This window comes from Rhodnius prolixus, unplaced genomic scaffold (genome assembly GCF_049639745.1).
Source record: "Rhodnius prolixus isolate KJV_2025 unplaced genomic scaffold, Rpr scaffold_1, whole genome shotgun sequence".
In the NCBI taxonomy this organism is placed as follows: domain Eukaryota; kingdom Metazoa; phylum Arthropoda; class Insecta; order Hemiptera; family Reduviidae; genus Rhodnius; species Rhodnius prolixus.
This window is the reverse complement of record NW_027411581.1, coordinates 12746696-12764883: the sequence shown is the minus strand read 5'-3', so window position 1 is coordinate 12764883 and position 18188 is coordinate 12746696. Positions and strand designations below refer to the sequence as shown.

General features: G+C 33.5%; 1 protein-coding gene across 1 annotated transcript in view; it reads left to right on the top strand.

Moving 5' to 3' along the window:
- Nucleotides 1-18188, top strand: part of klar (klarsicht) — a 337779-nt gene that overhangs the window by 11189 nt on the left and 308402 nt on the right. Inside the window, exon 2 of the mRNA XM_074129074.1 lies at nt 16344-16402. The gene's annotated coding sequence lies outside the window, so the exon portion shown is untranslated. The remainder of the gene's footprint in view (nt 1-16343; nt 16403-18188) is intronic.

The window sequence follows — 18188 nt, the reverse complement described above, 5'->3', positions numbered from 1 at the left end:
AGAAAGAAAAAGATTATTGCTTTTTCGAAACTTAGCTATGAAAAAGTGGCATTTCTCCTGACATGAAATTTAACTTTCAATTTAGAATTTAAGCAATACGTTGAACGCTTCTTTTAATATATTGAAATAGTATAGATTAGAGGGAAGCTTACCAAAACCCTTTCATAAAGTACCTTAATCAAGGTTTTTCTTGGTAGCCCACCTTGAGTCAAAATGGGTGCACACAATGTGTTAAAGAAAAATTCGTTGAAAAATTATTTTCATGAAGTTCTTGTTAAAAATAGAAAACATCTATCCGGTAAAATGATTCCCGGTTGAAGAATTAAGTTCGCTTTACTACAATCTCCCGTAATGTGGCCAAATTAAAGTATTAAGCTTCATTTTCATGTGATTTTTCGATTTTAAAATATTTTGAAAGATACTCTCAAGGGGCTTTAAAACAAGATCTCACCGACGCAAACTCAAAATTTGGCAACATATCAATACTTTTCTTATCTGTTGAAAGAAAGTGATAAATAGCTATTTCCGTTCGACTATAATCCAAGTTATTCTAGTTATACCCAAACTAAATTACACGTTTCAACTATCTACCCAAAGCATAACTCTCCTCCAAACATTCCATGACTTCCGATTATTCAAAACATTTCCTTTAAAAACCTCCATTCAATAAATTTGGTTGATTACCAATAGTAAGAGATAGAAAGTATTCTGTTTCATTCTTAGATAAATATTTCCAGTTATGAATATAGACATGTGCAATTTCCAAACTCCGCAACGTAAGGAACGGTCCAGTGAATGGTGTTCATGATGTAGATAGCATGTTTTGATATATTTATATATGTAGAGAGATATCGTGATGATGCAGTCGACCATGAACATACAAAAGCACATACTGTACTCATCGACTTTATATCTTTTACTAACCTGTTCTCATTTTCAACTTAGTTTAATAAGTACTGAGAACTTAGTGCTTCGTTTGTTCAAGAGGATAGCATATTTCACCGTTAGTTTAATTTGTTGTAAAAATAAAATAAAAATTACAATCGAATCTTTAAAAGAAAATTTAAAGCGGATGTCAATTGAACTATCGATCTCTTGAATCCACTTTTAATTGTCGATTTTCTCTACAAAGACAAAAGAGGCAAAAAAAGAAATGTGAAGTAATCACCAAGACGAGTGTTGCAAATTGCCTAAAGGTTGAAACAAGTTGTCGAGCTTGGCCAAAACCTGTTCATTGTGCACTCCCTTATCCTTGGTAGTGGTAAAAGTATGTCTTGGTATATTTGAAATGAATATAACACCAAATTGCTGCAATAGTGAGTAGCAATGTCTTTGTAAATTATCTAAAATTCAAGGGTACCATTGTTTCTGATGAAGATATTTTTCCTTTTTTTAAAAGGAAAAACAAAAAAAACATTATTAAGGTAAATTAATATCTTGCCATTGAGGTCAATGGTTCGGACGTGCCAATGTTGTTCTACACAAATAATGTATTTGTTAACATTAACTTTACAAACTACAATTATCGTACCTTATCATATCTCCGTGTTTTAACAATTTTAGATTGTAACAAAAGTCTGCGTTTTTCCTTTCATTTAGTTGATTGAACTGTTTACATAAACGGCGTTTATGATTCGCTTTGGTCACTTAATACTGATTACTTGACACTTACAAAACAAATTTGAAATAAGGAAATTAAATTTAAAATTAGAGCAAATTAATATTGATGCATTATGGGTTTTTCTTTCGGCGGTACTTACTCTACAATGGAAGTATTATTTTACAAAATTACTTTAAGCAATAGGATTGAAACTATGAATCAGTCACCAATAATAATGGACAACAATTTAAGCAATAGATAATTCACCTTTTCGTATATTATTAGCGTGGAAAATTAATAATATACAATAGTTAGAATTGAGTTGATAGTAAACGCGATACAGCAGTCGAAACTTAGCTGTTAATCAGACGAATGCTGCACCTACCTGATCTATTTTAGGCACTGCCTTGATCTTTACAGTCCCTGTTTATTGTCAGTAGAGTGCTGCTTTTTAGAGTGGCCCTCTATCACATTCTCGTCTCTATTAGAAATCTCATCTCTCTCTCTCTCTCTCTCTCTCCCTCCCATTCTGCCATTACAGCATCTAAACAGAGTATCTACACTAGGTGGTAATAAATTAATAGTGTGTTTATGTTGGTTAAACTGAGATTGTTTCCTGTGGACAACTTCATTAATTGTTCTTATTGTAACAACTTACCGTCGTAAAGTGTAACAAGTTAATTGGTTAGTGACTCGTCAGACCCTACATTACGATGATGAAGTTTTTAGCTGCAATGGATTAAAAAAGTCTGTTTTTGGAGGCCAATTCTTGTTTTAATTGTATCGTGGATTTTATCCATATTGGAGCACCCATGTTCATTGTATCCCTGGCCGGTTTCAGGCATTCTTCCATTTTCTGAGGTAGATTATTTGGTTTAGAAAGCTAAAGGGAAAAGTGTGAGAGACAGACTAGAAAGAAAATGGATGGATCTAGTTTATAAGAATATGGCGAAGCCTTAGATTTTAAAAAACTATCTGAACCGTAAAGTACTATAAAGAAATAACTATTAACGGATCGAGTCCATATATATCAAGATTTGACAATATCTTGAATTTATTTCTTTCATAAAATAAGAAGTACCTTTGAAAACTTCTAACTTGGAGGACTAGTACTTAACAGAAACATTGTAGACGAGGAGAATAAGTCAAATCTAATCTGGAATCTTGGCCACCATAGAAAATAAGATGCATTTCGGCTAACATTGAGTCCATTGGGCCTTCCAGCCAGTACTTTGAAGCCCATAAAAGAAGGCCTAAGAGACGTAACTATAAAACTCCAGAGGTTCTATTCTTGTCTTCGTTTTTCTACAGTTTCCATGTGCTTCCAATCTTTTATGATTCTAGAGCTTTCCTTAAACGAGCGTTTCCTGGAAACAGTGATTCTTCTTTAGTTTAACTTGCGTTCTTTGGTGTCAGCCTTTCACTTGACGTGTACCTTGATATGTGGCAAATTTTACAATAAGAGATTTTGTCTTTCAAGATTTTATCGTAAGATATCGTTGTATGAATCAGTTTCCAAGACAAGAGGTTTTCCACGATTAGTGAAATTATGATAAAAATTACTGTTTATATATAATAATTGAGCAAGATTTTAGACAGCGTTTAATTAATTTTTTATTGTTTATTGTTATTTTTTATGTAACACACTAAAGATGTAAGATGATTCCCTTAGTACTTTGTTTTAAATTAGCTTAATTATAACTTTTTTTCTTGTAACTTTCTTATTATAAACGTCTTTTTTAAAATACTCTTAAAAACAATAAAAGTTACTTTCATCAGGTACAATAAAGTGAAAATTTCTATTTATTGTGATATTTTATTATACATAGAAAGCAGTTTGTTCGCATAGTTATACTTTGGTCAGACCTAATATGTTGTAGTCGTCCTTGGTCGATTTATTGGCCGTCTTCTTTGATTAAAGGAAGTTTGGGGGCTGAACTACCTTCCTACACTGTTACACACCTTACGTGTGTCTACCCACATATCGCTCATCTTCATTGAATTCTATTTAGTTTCTGTGCTTGAAATATCTGAATCTATACCACTTTATTAGATTATTAGATTAGAAGTGGTCCCTTTGATTTATATTTTGATGTATCCAGAATTTTTTTTAAAACATTTTCAATCTTCTTATGAGTATGCGAACAGAAATTGATGTATTTCCATTGTTGGATGACACATGTTGCGATATAAATATTTTGCATCTACCTGGGAGGTGTCAATGTTTAACTTAGATGGCCGACTAGATGCTTTCTGGTTGTTGGAACATTGAACTCTTGAATCGACAACACACTTGCAATTGATGTCAAGGTTTTAGAGAACTATTTCTTCAGGTTTTTTCATTTCAAAAGTATTATTTCTTTGGCATAGACTTTAGTAATTGCATTTTCGTTTTGTAGCTGCTATCTCATCTTCTAGGAAGTGATATAGTTCATATGGAATGCCTTTTTAAAAGCTATTTTCTTTACTTTAGAGAAACCAAAAGACGAACTACAGATTAACTTTTATAGGCATCTACTTTACGCAAAATTTGGCTCTTTCGGGTGGGTGGCACAGTGATCTTTTAGGCGTAATGGATTTGGCCTATTGTCCACTCCGTTTTCCTATCTACTCGTAAATTAGTGATTTGCCAGCTAATCTCATTTTCAGATTTGTCCCCTCTTTTAGCTGTACTGAATTTTCTGATTAATTTTATTTATCAAAGATGGCCTCATTTTTGTACATTGATATGAGTTTATTCTATGAAGTAAATCTAGAAGTGGCAAAAAATAATTAAGAAAGTAAAAACAACGATAAATAGAGTGGCTCTGAAGGAATAAACAAGCCGCTCAAGACCACTGCTGGCTTTCTCTCGAGTGGCGTTTGTTTTTAAATTTTAAAAAGGTAGCCTACAATTGGAAGATGAAGATTGCCAGGGTGTTCCATTTTACCTTATCCCAAACTAGAGGAGCCATGGTGGAGGGCAGTAAAAGTGAAAATAAAATACAGTCTCCTGGGTTTCCATTTCTACCGGTCTAACGGCCCTCAAGCAGACCTAGGCTGCTACTCTTTAGTTCCAAGTATAAATTGTAATTTAATATCTAATTCCAGTAATGGAGGTACTGGTGGAAGGGCCGCTCCTCCTTGTCCTGGCTCTCAGTTCGGCAAGGAACTCCCTTTGCACCCATAAAGAGCGTGCAGCCTTGCCAATAAAACTCTCCTGGGGCGGCTCTCCTTGCGGCCAACCCACCTTTACACTACTTTTACCAACCGCACTCACTTCTTTAACATTGATGATAGTAAAATATTTAGTGGGTCTACCCGTACTACCAACTTCTAGTAGTAGTACTTCTATCTGTCCAACTACAGTTCCCAAGTTATGGTTCTTTCTCCTGGTTCTGCTACTGTCTGGGTGAAACTAGTAACCATAAAGCTTTTGATCTAATCTGGATAGCACTGCCTTTACAATATTACAGATAGTATCTCGTCTGTGTATTATGTATATATAGTTTTATTACCCTGGTGTACCTCGAAGTTATTAACAGAATAGAATATTTCCAGCATGTTATTTTTTTTTGAGCTAGTGAAATATGTAAACAACTAGAGTGGGGGAAAACTCTTAAAATATTGACTTCGTGACTTTCGTGAAAAATAAATTTTTTAAAGAAGTTAATTTAAAGAAAATAAAGTTAACTTTATAACGCTGATATTAAATTTCCGCCATACACTGGCTCAGCAAGTGTAATGTGTGGCGAACATTTAGATTCAGTCAAATGCTCTTCATCTAATTGATTAATCTACTTCTTACAATGGATGAAATCAGCGATACTACCCAGCATTGAGGACCTAACCTCATTTTTCAATATTTATTGTTCTTTTGGCCGATCTCAATACTTTTTAAGTGATAACTTTTTGACTTCATCACAAAATGGAAGCTATTATTTTACGAATTCTTTCAACTCTTTAAACATAAACCTTCTGACGAAGAGAACCAATTTTTCTCGAAACCTAGTGCAACAACAAATATTTCTTTCTGAACACGGTTCTTCTTCTTCTTCTTTTTTTTTTTCTTTGTCCGTTGGCGAAAACATCTCTTAATTTATCGCCGAAGATTCACAAAGTTGTTATTATTCTAGTTCTCTTCAACGCTTATCGAAGAACATGATACACTTGTAGAGAGTTTGCCATTGCGATGTTGATCAGTTATTTGTGATGTTATTATAACCAAGTAATTGACCTTGTGATTTCTGTGACATTCTCAAATAACATATTGTAATCTCTAAAAATAACTGACCTAAAATCAGAACACCCGTCTCAATATAATTATAATAAATTGTTAAAATGGTATCATATTAACGCCCCTACAGTCTTAATAAACTGTAATAACTGTAATTACTATGATGATCATCAGTTTATTTTGTTTTAAAGTTGTAATTGGTTTTATTACAGTTTAATATGTAAACTTAATATGTCTTAACATGGTATTTTAATAATTGATATTTTTTACTTTGTTTCCTAACTACAGTAAGTTACATCCGGCTTATGAATTCTTGTTTTGGCCATTTACCCACAATTTCGGGCAGTTGTTTTTTTTAATGCCTACGTATCATTACCGGAGGCTCATCCGACCCTATACACACTCCACGTAATCCGGAAAATGCCATTACTATTCCCTGCGCTCGAAGGAGTTCGTTATGTATTTTATCTGACACCGTCCTGGTTCCTAAACTCAAAACACTATTAAACGTGTGTTCATGATTTTTATACTACCTTAGAAATGTACGTCAGTGAAAATTACGAAAAGAAAAAATTTTTTTCAAAAAGTTTTTGAACGTTTAGTTCAATTTTCTTTTGCTTATTCCTTCGTCGCCCAAATTTTCTAATTTTTTTGATAAGTTATTTTCATTTCATCCGGAGATAACTTTTATATGTTCTGATAATATTTTAGTGCTGTAATAAGACTGGTTGTTGTCGTTTTGAGTTACAAATTGATGAGAGTTTGAAACTATTTAGTTGTAATATTAGTTTATAGTGTTATTAACTAGAATTAAGTGCAGTTTGCTCTTAAGTTCAGCCAATCTCTTTAACTTTTGTTGGAAATAAAGCTTTATTACATGTCGTAACAATAATGAAATCCACTTTAGCTTACAGCTGGCAGATTTATTTAGCTAAATATAGAGCCAATGATGCGTAAATATAATTTGGTTAGTTCTAAACATTATCCAAATATTTACCGAAATAATCCATTTTAGTTCTGAACATTACTTAAATCTTAAATAAAAAAAAAATCCATTTTTTCATCACAAGTCACGATTCGATCCTAAAAATATGGTTCAAATATTTGTTGTACAAATTTAGTGACCTCCAAATCTGATAAAGTTTGCCAATCGTCCAGTCATGATGTACCCAATTTTCCAAGTTTTTTTATCTTTCTTTCTCTAACTTATGGCGAATATCCTTTTACTACGCGATCTTCTGAAGGTTTAAGATGAAGTAGATTCGACGAAGGTGCTTGCATAGGTAGGTTAAATGTCTCTCTACCGGAGATTGTGGCACCTGGTAATCTTTACCAGAACTTTCTAGGTTTATTCAGTGCACTGGGCGATTGAGTCGTCATGCTCCCTAGAGTCCTGTTACTAGTGTCCCTACTTTATTAGTATTAGCATCTGGCAACTCTTAGCCGGATTTGTAGTTTTAAAGCCCCGGTATCTCTTATATGATGAGGGGTGGGCGGGGAACAATGGGCATTTGGATTGCCTGCGTTCCTTCCCCTTTCTGGTGGAACCGTCCGTCTAAAGCCATCTAATCTAAGGTGCTTGCATAAAGCATCATCTTCGATTACCTTAGGTCCATTGGTATATCGTCATTATTTTTAGAGCGTATTGACCGGAATCTACTTTAAGCAATGCCAACGCTTTGTTCTCGTTTCTACTCATAAAAGAAAACGACCGAAATTTTTTTTTTTTTTAAATTATAAAAACTAAGCAAAAACAGTGGCGGATTCTTAAAGGGCAAGAATTTACAATAATACAGTGTAATTCGGTATTAAGAAAATAGTTTTTATTCAGAAAAACGCTTTGAAAAGTCCCTGTCTCGAAACCAGCTAAATTTTCCTTCCAACTTAAGACTTTCGATTCTCTGACTTAAGGTTTTGGCTAAAATACGTTAACCTGAAGTGCATTCTTTTACATTGATAATATTTTTCAGTTTGTAGAGATTTCCTCATAGATAACCCTCAGAATTTTCTTTAATTTTCCTATACTATCTCATAAGGGTTAAGAGAAAGCTTTAACCTGTTCGTAGAAGATATTGGCAAGAAAATTTGTGACTGATATCCTGGCGAACTGGATGACGATTGATAGGAGGTTACAAATTTAAATAAATTGAATAGAAGACATAACTTGGGCTTGGGCCAGACTATTTTCCTTTTTGTTAACAGTTACGGGGTGGTCCCAGAATCGTGGAAACACAGAAGTATGCCTAAAACTCTGAACAGATAGTCTTGAAGCTTTGGAAGCAGTTACGCTCAAGTTGTGAGCCCGGTAACGAGGACAAGTGTCATTTCTAATGATGTTTTTTCTTAATAAATGAATGAGTCGTGCTTATTTACTAGACATTGCCTTTTTCAAAACTTTAAATATAGATAAATTTGCACCGAAATGTAAATTGTGCTTGGAAGTAAATATTGTCGGATTTCCTGTTGTATTGAATCCAAGTATACAGTTTTAACTTCCTGTTATTTTCGATTGTTTGAGCTATTTCATATTCCCATGTAATCACATGCATTTTTTCTGGTAAAGAAGACCTTGAAACGGATGTTTGCTGTAAAAAATCAATTTCGAAAATTATGAGTGAAAGATGTAATCTTAATTTTTTTCAGCAATAATGAGAGAAAAAGGTGAGGGAAACATTCAGTTAATATTCTGTAATACATAACTTTCTCAACCTTTTAACTCGCATGATCTATTGAGTAACTGCAACCTTATTTAATAAGATCTCTTAATGTTATTTCACTAATTGATATTTATCTATTTAAAAGTAAGTACATATTTTAAGAATTCCTGATGCAAAATAACCAAGTGAATGTTATTTATTCACATCCTTATATAATCCTTCAATGGCGAAATACCTCCATGCCAACTTGATCTTTCTTTTTTTTGGAAACTTTTTTGAATTTTAGAAATATCTTATGTATTGAAAGTCGTAAACATCTGTGCATTTGATTAAGTACCGACAAAACATTTTATTTGAATATGTTTTCAGTTGATTTTAATTTAGTAAGGTGCTTAAACTGCAATTAATAATTGGGCGTTCAATTCCCCCCAGACAGGTCGTCCAAATACCACCTGAGACGGTCATTAAATTAAAAAGTACTTCGTTAAGTTTTAAGCATTTTCTAGAAACTAGTACGTGGGGTGTTGTTACATAATGGCTTGTAGATTAAGTTCTTTCCTCCGGGGAGAAATCTGCATAAAGCTCGCCTCTCTCCTCCGCAGTTTGTACCAAAATGGTGTTTATTCCCTCGGCGTCCTACCTACCCCCCTTAATATTCACATTCTCATTAAACCATAAATTTATCTTTTAAACCCGTACACTTCTTTAATAACTGCGTAGTTTATTTTATAATAAAGTAGGACAAGTTTCGGCATTAACTGCTCTCATTGTTTGCATATTAAATAATAATAATTCATATTAATTACATACTGTAATTTAAGCTCAATTAATGTAAACCTCTAAAATATTCTGATATATGCATTAAGGCAAAGCTTACAGGGACTTGAAATTAATTATAAGTGAACATTAATTTTATTTCCTAAGTTTACGTACTTGGTTACTTTATAAATTTAGGTATAAAAATACACAATAACCTTGGGACCTGAAATTAATGTGGCTCTTATTCTTATTTTGTCTTATTGTGAAGCGGTTGAATTGATAATTCTATTTGATTACCATCGATGAAATTATAATACAACTTCTAGATTAAAGGAAGATCTAGTTGAATATATTTAATACGATTACGCTTTTGAAAAAGGAAGTTCATGATGGAAGTCTCAATCCAAGAGGCTGTGATGTTCGGCTAATTTCGATAATTTTATCCTTCATCCTAGCCTTGTTTCATTTTTCGGATTTTTTCTTCTTCGTTTTTCAAAAGATTTTAGTTTCAGTAGAGGTATTATTTATTTCAGAGGTTTTTGTGGAATCGATTTTAAGGATATTTAGAGGAATTGAAGCATTGGGGCTCCTCGCTGTTACACTTTTTTTAAAGTATCTATTTCATTTTTTCCTCCAAGCGTTAGGGGCAGTTTTGAAATGAAGATTTACTTAAAAAAAATCTATACGTTCCCTTGTCCTGGAATGAAGAAGTAAGAAGTCCTCCAGTCTTCCAGCGTCGCGCTTCAGATAGCTTAGGCCATTTACCATCGGTCGACTCTTCTCTATTACTTGCCAATCTTCGGATAGATGACCTTGTCTGACCTCGCTTTTGTTCCAATAGTTCGATGAAATCCAAATAGCCTAAACTTGGTCTGCCTCTTGGTCTTCGGCCTTCAGATTTGGCCTCCATCAAGCACCTAAATCTTCTCCTCTTCGCTTCTCCTGCAGACGTGGCCAAACCACCCCCAACTGCCGATTCTCCAACTTGGTTACGAAGGGTTGAATCTCTAAGTCGCTTTTTATAGAAAGAAGTGTGATCTGCAGTCCTTTATGTTCTCTAGCATGTTCTTGTTCCCTCTACTCCAGATATTCTGTGAATTAATCTCTTTACTCATCTCTCAGCTAGGAGAGGTGTCATTTTGAGGATTATTTCACAGATCTGGCTGAAGGACGTTATCTTCTTATGCAGCCTCATTTAGGTCGGCACCTAAGTGCAGTTATCTTGGGGGTACCACGGGAAATTAGTGTTCTTTTTGCTCCATGTTCCCGTATTTTGTTAAGACTGCTAAACATTTATCTGTCGAAAGTCCTGACTATTTCATATTACAGAACTTTTACTGTTTGTTTTTGTAAGATTTTTGAAACAAATCTATTAGATGGAAGAGAAGATTATGAATTCATTAGTTATGCACGTTGGGTCCGGCATTCTCTTTTATCGACCTGTAACAATTGGTGTCTCGCAGCAGCAATATTCTTGAGATTTCTTTTTTTTTTTTTAAGTCTCTTTGTTTTCTTTTCAACTACAACGGCGAACTATTTAGTGAATGTCATGAAATATTGATGAGAGTGCGATGTCCTCATATTGTTTAGAAATTTTGTATTGTTTGTATTGTTTTTTGTACCCTTTATTGAAACATTTATGAATAACTGGAATAGATCTTATACTCTCTTTTGCAGCTTCTAGAATGTGGAGAATAGAAAGATCAGATGTTTGTCTATTAACAAATCTGAAGCGAACGCCCACAGGACTTTTCCGTGGCTGCAGTAAATGCAGTTTCATTAACAGATTTTCTTTTAATATTGAGCTTTTTTTAGGACTCCAATTTTTCTTCATAACCAAATGATGTAGCAGCAGGTCGGTCATAAATCGTTGCAGGAAGAGAGTAACCTGTGTGGTTGAATTATATTACCACCAGTTGCCGCCACCAGTTATCGACCCAGGATTTGTGGTTTGAACTTATGCTCATCACAGACCCCCTTTAACCAGTTTTTCCATGAGAAAATTTCAAATTAAAGAGATCGATTATATGTAAGTCTAAAGAGTCGTGAAGCTTGATTGAAAAAAAATTAGAAAATAGTTATTAAATTCGACAATTACTCCTTAGAAAATATATTAGAAATATTTCTCTTGGCAATTTTGTCCGTATTTTAGAGGTACCTGAGGAAACAATTTCCGGAGTCAGTTGAGAAGGGCCTTCTTTTACAAGTTCTACTTCCTTTGCGTGAAACTAGGCAGTGGCAGTGGTGAATAAGAATAAATTCCCAAAATATGAGATATGTCTATTTCCAAATAAGTGCTGAATTACCATGAAACGGAAATGGTTCTCTGACTGTGCTGAATATGTTAGCGAGTCTGTCATTGCATATTTTAGATATTTTTTTTTTAAGTTAAGACAAGACAGAATCAGGTAATTAGCGCCCAGAGAGCTTTGTTTTGTGTGCACTGTAGGTTTCCGAACTGTATTCCTGTTACAGTAACTTGACCATTTCCGGATAGGAGATGGAAGAAGTTCCTAGGAAAAGAGGAAATCGTAAGGGCCAGCAGTTGGGTTCGAACCCGAGATCTCTGTGTGGGAATCCAGTATAATAATCATCTAGCTAATCCCTTCTCAACAGTTGATGCGTTATTCTATTTAGTCCCTCACATTTTTAAAGAATCTAACTTAAACTGTCACCAACTTCTAACACTGAAATAAAATAGTTCTATCTTTCTCACACACACACAACGTCATTCAACTGAACGGTACTGTCATCACTGTAAGCCAGTATAGCTTGCATTCCCCAGTACTGCCTTTGATAAAGATCTTTTTATTCATTTCTATTTGGAAGGAGATTCCATTGCTCACACATTCCAGCAGACGGCTACAGCTGTTGTATGTTTTACCACAGATAACTGTGAAGGTGTTATTTTTAACTCTACATACTGTCCATAGAGTGCATTACAGGAACAAGTTATTGCATTTCCTTTTTTTGGGTTTCTCAACAATGTTTATTGAAATATAATAATTAACAGCATTAAACGTACATATTTCGCTGAACAGCTTCTGTGTAGTGATAATGATGAAATGATGGGTATGATGTGTACAGTAGATAGTGGAATATAAAGTGAATTGTTTAATTAGCACAGCTAGAACATACTCGTCGTGATGCTGTCAAGATCTTGAAGATAACCAAAACTGTCACCTGCTCTCTCGTATCATTAACCAAAAACTCACAGATTCTCATTAAGTTGCAACCCCCGTTATCATTATCTTCATTAAAGGCCGGGAATATGCTAATATCTTTCACCTAACAGTTAAATCTTTCAGCCTTTTAAAGTTTCACTTGTTTTTAATAATTGTGCATTGAATTCAAGTGACATTGAACTAAAATGCTGTATTGAGAGTAAACTGCTCTATCTTTTTACAATAAATCGCTGCAATTGAATGTTGGTATATATCAACTTTTCCAATGTGTATTTCTCATTAACAGCGTGATCCCCTAACACTTTCTTTTGCTTTAAAATGATTCGTATCTTCCAGTTTAGTTGTATCTAATTATCTCAAAATCATTGGATAAATGCCGATACTATTGGAATAAACTTTAGTGAACGGATTTATAATTTGCATATAATAGTGAAAGTTTTTTATTTAAAGATCTATAGTTCCTTAATTTATTTAATAGTATAACTTATATTTATTAAATTTATTATTATCATCATCATCATCTGTTTAAAATTGAGTTAATTTCCTTGAAGAAAGGAAAGAAGATAAATTTTGTTGATGTTGACTTTTACCAGCGAAGTAAATTCGATCTTGGAGTAATTTTTCTAGAATTAATGATTATTTTTTATCAAATTATTTTAATATTTGAGAATATTATAATAATTGGATTTAAACTACCATTGAGAGGAATATTTGGTTGCCTTCTATTTAGTAAAGAGCTTTGGATTTAGGTTTAGTAAGAATATATATGAATATCCGAATAATTGTGCTGATTTCGTGAAAGCCTATTGCTAAGCAACGATTTGGGTGTGACGTTCTAAAGTACTTATACATCTTTTTAGGATTGCGTGAAAGGTTTTGAAGTAACATGCGATCGATACTCTTTCTTATCATCGTTAAAGTTAACTTTTTTCTTCTTCAATCAATAAGCTTAGCTAAAGACTTTAAAGGAAATGAAAAGGATCTGTGACCCCTGTAGGTTGGCTGTATAATTGCTTGATTTAATCTAGAACAGCTTAGTTGGGACGAACGCGCGTTATTTTATAAAAAAAAACAAAATTATTATGTTTATTAAGTAAGGAATTCTGTTGTTTACCGTCTAATCTAATTCCTTTATTAGGAGTCAACGTGGCTCAGAAGACTCATTTGGAATCTTCGTACACGACATTAGAGAAGAGAACTCAACAGACAATTCCGACAACTGAAAAGACTATTAGACAAAAATTCACACTGGACCACAAAAGACAGGTGTCTGTCTTAAAGCCCGTCTAGGCCTCATGGCATCGAAATGTGGGATTCAATCCTCCAAAGGATCCAGTCGTTGCAGTCTAAAATTCTTCTCTCTATTCTTAACGTACCTTTCTATGTCATAAATTGAACCATTCACATAAAATTATTATTCTTGAGAATATTGAGGAGCGGTCAGTAAAATTTTGTAGGTAAATTTCTTTTTAACACCGAAGTTTCGGCAAATTTATTGCCTTCTTCAGGTAGTATAAATATGTAAGAGTTATATGTTTAGCTGTATCATCATAACTGTTGAGGATTCATGGAAAAGTGGGTTTATATAAAGCACAAAAATTAAAAAAAGAAGTTTTTCTCCAAAGTCTTATTGACCACTCTTCAAAATTTCCAAGGATAATCTATTAACAACTGTCGAAAATCAAACCATCATAGATTTGAACATTTCTTTCGTCATATAAGTTGCTGAAACCCGTTACAGAAGATTCCATCTTAAAATCTCATCACAATCCACAGGTACAACTCCTTTCTTCCAGCACACTTCCAGATAACCCTCCTTTATTCCTTTGTTAAAAGATAGTGGTCTCGCGATCTCCTACCCGATGATGAGAGTTAAATAAAAGTGAAGTGTTATTGGTAAGTTCTCCAGTCTAAGTGTTTTTTGGGCATTCTATACTATCTTCGTTGTATCCAACGTAATAAAGCGATGGTTGCAACTAAGTAAATGATTTTTAAAAAAATAAAATAAAGAAAAGAAGTAATATTTAATAGAAACAAACATTTTGAACAAAGTGCATTAGTGTATTCATAGAAAATAGAAAAAGGAGAGGCAAAAAGCAGGTGTCCTGATATTATTAATTTTCTCCTGTTTTCTGACGGCAACTCCTAACAGAAGAAGGGTAGACTTACCACTGTCATATATATCTGGGTATCCAATTTTGTTTGGAACTTTACAGTGCTCTCCTTGCTTACCAGTAGATCCCTTCAGTGTGTAGCTCCCAGGAGGAAAGGACTTGCTTCCTTTTCTTCAATGGGAGGCGACTGGTTGGTCGTAAATTCCAGATGTCTTTTACTCCTGCAGTAAAGCCACTAAACCCTCCAAACCCTCTCCATGTTGGCTTGCCGTAATGTTATGTGCAACACCTGAATTATTTCTATCTATTTTACTGGAGGTACTCTCCAGGTACACTCCAGGGCCGTATGTGAGTCTGTTTACCCCCCTTTTTTTTATATTGCTTTCCTGTTTTTGTTTTCTCAGTACTTTTCCGTCCAATGAAATTGTTTGTCGGTTAACCGCTACATCTGATTTAATAGTAATGTATGTACAAGCATTACATTGTCCCTGTTTACGGTCGCTGACTCGCTTAAATTTTAATATTAACTCCATGGTTTGCCGTTTTGTTCGGGTCCTGCAAGGCTTCTTGAATGTTATTTTACTTCCCTAGTTTGTTCTTCCTTGCTCTCCAGTTTCTCCTGCTGTTTTTAAGAGGAATTGTTAAAATCAATTGTGGAAATTGGGGTTTCTAAAAAAAGTAAATAATTAAATTAAATGTAATATTTAGAAATTGTAGTTTGGGGTGCTACTAGTTGATTCAACTAGGAGATTTAGGTTCAAAAAATGGATGTACAGATTCACTATTCGATTTTCACAGTTTTCAGTTCGTATTTTCAGTACAGGAGCTTAAAAGTAGTTCTCCAGCTCACAACGATCTGTAAAACCAGTTTTGGTTTGATGTTAATTTAAAGTAGAAATATTAATAATAAGTTAGAAAATAATAATAAAATGAGAAATTGAAAATATGAGAAAAAGTTTATTTGGTTTTTACTTCAAGTATTTCTCAACGGAAATACTTGCTTTAGGTCCTCTGAAAAACGGATACACTATCTTCCAATTTGTGATCGTGAAAATGAGTAGAATATCAGAAAAACGAGAATTCAAAGGATAGCTGGAATTCGGTATTCCGTTGTAGTACTACTGTCGCTTCAGTCACAAAGGGTGCGGATGAAAAATAGGTAGTCAGTGCCTTCAAATGGCTTCAAAGACTAGCTGCTTTGAATTTTCTGTACTATTTACCGACATAACTTGCCTATTAGTTTTATCTGAAACTGTTCTAAGGAAAAAGCGTTGTATAGAAGCTGGAACGATTTTAAAGAATATCTCGATTTTGCTAAACGGTTACCTTTTTTTTTATAATGAAAATTTATAATGTCGAAACAGACCAAAACAATTTAGGTAAGCATTTTAAAGACAAAACTTTTATTTAGGACTTTCTAAAAGCATGGAGAGATGAAGTCTTACGGGTGACCTTTCAAGATTTTCCCTTACAGTATGAAATGTAAAGTTTAGTGTACAGAGCAGAACTGACACCATTGGATTAAACACCTAATTGATAATTCTTGTAATAATTGTTTGTAAAGATTAAGCTTAGACTTAGGAAAAGTTTTTCAACAAACCGATAAATATTATCTGTTCCTCTGAGTTTCCCTTCATTAAACGCAAACTTAGCTCGTAAGTTTTATTGCTATACTTTTACTATAATTTCTAAAATTACCTGGTACGTGTTTCTATGGATCTATTTCACTATTCTGACGTTTAACTTCGTTGTACCTATATTGCTCACTGTATTTTCTTATTCTTCAAATAGTAATTTCTATCTTTCTTCTAGGGACTGGTTGGAGTCTGGAACCTAAGATTTGCTTCACAGTACCACAGAAACTCTTGCAGGTGAGTTATCATGTTTTTAGTTATTAATTTTTTTAATTAAGACACGGATCTAAGCTGATTGGCGCCCGAGGCCTTTTTAAAACGCACTTTAGCACAGGGTTCTTTAATTTGACAATTTCCATCACTGGACAGTGAGCTGTCAAAGACTCTGAGGAGGGTAACAAAAATCAAAGGGCAGACGGTGCTGGACTGGAACCTGAGCTTCCTTATGGAGGCACTTACCAAGAACTAATCTCTTTTACCTGCATTTTTACCTGCAAATCTGTCAAAACTGTCCGGTATGATAGTTGTATCAAAAACATTATTAACAAAACTTTACGTAAAAGCGTGAAGTTGAAAAAATTTAGCTTTATACAATTTTTTTCTCTTTTCCTATAAAAGACAATATTTCCAAATTTTCTTTAAAATAAAGAGAAATCCTTCATTTATTAGAGAAATTTCTTTGCAACGCAAATCAAAAAGATTTCGTGAAAAACAATACCATTGTCAGAAATTATTCTTGTTACCTTTTTTTTGTAAACATCGTAGCGCCTAAACCTGTGAACCGATTTTCATGAATGAGGAGTCATTCGATTCAAAATTTTGTGTAGATATATTCAGGCCTTAAAATTGAAAATTCGATCCCATAAACTGGCAATTTCGATTGACTTGAGTTTTTCCAGTGTCCTGGATCCCATTGTAGCATTTTGAAATATTAAATTTGAACTTTTAGCGAAGTATTGTTTTGAATTATATTCCATAATACACAGATCCAATATATGGAAACCACTTTTTTGGTCTCTGGAGACGGCACTATAGTTATTATCGGTGATTACTAAAAATCTAATAACTACGCTATCGCTACTATGACTAGTAATGAGAGAATGTAAAAATATAATTTTATAAAAAGCAAAATATTACGCAAATAATCAACAAGTTTGGTTTTCTTAACAAAAATGAAAGTTTTACAAAGTTGGAAAAAAAAGGTCGCAAAAATTATTCTTACGAAATTGTAGTGCTAAACCGGTTCCCGTTAAACCGGAACATTATTATTTTTTTTAAAATATCTTGTTAACATTTTTTAAAGCCAATTAGAAAAGTAATTTGATTTGTAGCAGGCAGAAGAATTAAGTATCTAATCCTAGATAATCTTCACTACTAATTACGTTCTGTTTTTCTCCCATTCCATATCCTTTAATTTCTTATTTAGAAAATATTTACTAGTAAATTGTCGTTCTTGTTTTCACTCACTACCATAATTGGAATTTCCATTATCGTGATAGCTAATTACTGAACGATCCACCGATAATATTGCTCTTATAAGGCTTCCTCTTAAGACAACTAATGTAACGTTTTTGTAGTATTATTAGCGGTAACGATTTGTTTTCGTTTAATATTCAATTTTTTTCCTCTCCATGAAATCATAATCAAGGATAATTTGTGGAATGTAACCGTTTATAATACAGCTAAACAGATTTTTATTGAATTACCATGAGTTGGTGGACTTTGAAATATTCCCAAGATGTTTATCTCTTTGGATTCACTTTTAAGATGGATTCTGAGTAGAAAATTGATAGAAAGTGCAATTAGTGGTGGCTATTAGTGATGGAAATTTAATTTTCTCCCAAAATGTTGTTATATGGAATGTACATTCAGAATTAACAGAAGCTAATCTTAAGTTCTTTATAATGGATTTAACTGTTTACATTGTGACGTATTCAGTGTTTTATTTTCTGCCATTTCATTGTTAAACACGAAGCTGAATTTTAAAAAAACTTTCATTACAGTATTTTGGGCAGAGTAATGT